Source organism: Bison bison, unplaced genomic scaffold (assembly GCF_000754665.1).
Source record: "Bison bison bison isolate TAMUID 2011002044 unplaced genomic scaffold, Bison_UMD1.0 scf7180017855312, whole genome shotgun sequence".
NCBI lineage: Eukaryota > Metazoa > Chordata > Mammalia > Artiodactyla > Bovidae > Bison > Bison bison.
Genome location: NW_011485885.1, coordinates 12,573 through 13,621, shown reverse-complemented (window position 1 = coordinate 13,621; position 1,049 = coordinate 12,573). Strand labels below are relative to the sequence as shown.

Sequence of the window (1,049 nt, the reverse complement as noted above, 5' to 3'; positions counted from 1 at the left end):
GAAACAAAGTTTTTGGCCAAGCCAATATTCTATCCTTTTACCTTAGCAGAGAACACCAGCATTTCTTAAGCAGGTCATTTTCTAAATAGCACTATCTGTTGATATAAAATCTTTTTTGAATATTTTGGGGTATTCTGTCACAATCCTAAGGTTTCACTTAAATAGTAACATTTCCAGATTCCTGTGGTCTGTTCACATAATTTCTTTTTTAGTTTGACTCATCTGAGTTTAGAAGTTTAGCTTAAGGCTCTTTAGTGTTTTTGTGCAAAGTTAACTTCTTTTCCTATACCCAAAGTTGAGTACTTGGATTCCAACATGTATTGAGAGGAAGGGGAAGGGATTATAGCAGTGGCCAGGTGATATTTGGAAATCTTTCAGTATCCATCAACTTGTGTATATGTTTGTGTGTGTGCACACACGCATGTGTATGTGTGTTAGTTGCTCAGTCATGTCTGATTCTTTGTGACCCCATGGACTACTGTAGCCTGCCAGGTTCCTCTGTCCATGGAATTCTCCAGGCAAGAATACTGGAGTGGGTTGCTGTGCACTCCTCCAGGGGATCTTGTGAACCCAGGGATCGAACCCAGGTCTCCTGCATTGCAGGCAGATTCTTTACTGTCTGAGCCACCAGAGAAGCTCCCTTCCATCAACTTGCTGAGTACCTATGTTGTAGATGCAATTGTGTAGAGCCTTTCAGAACTTTTTGATTTGAGTTTTACGGCTAAGGATTTTTTAAAAAGAGCCCCAGAGGGCATTCACTTTAAAAAGAATGATGTCCTCTAAATGGAAGATGTATGTAAGCCGCTTATAAGTTATACAGACTGACAATTATTGCTTTCCAATCACTTATTCATTGTTTTGTCTAAGATAACCCCTGCTTCTTGTTCACCAAGAAGTCACAGATTGTTCTGGCTGATTCGACTAATTGATCAGTACTGTTCTAACCTTGGAACACATGCCTTTTAGATTGTTCTAGCTATTTTCAGCCCCACACTCTCTCTTCTCTCATCCCTGTCTGTCCTTGGTAGCTTAGTGTGCTAATTTTGGTA

General features: G+C 40.0%; 1 protein-coding gene across 6 annotated transcripts in view; it reads left to right on the top strand.

Moving 5' to 3' along the window:
- The window catches only part of FAM122B (family with sequence similarity 122B), a 22,231-nt gene that overhangs the window by 13,597 nt on the left and 7,585 nt on the right, over positions 1-1,049 (top strand). The gene's annotated exons all lie outside the window — the stretch shown is intronic.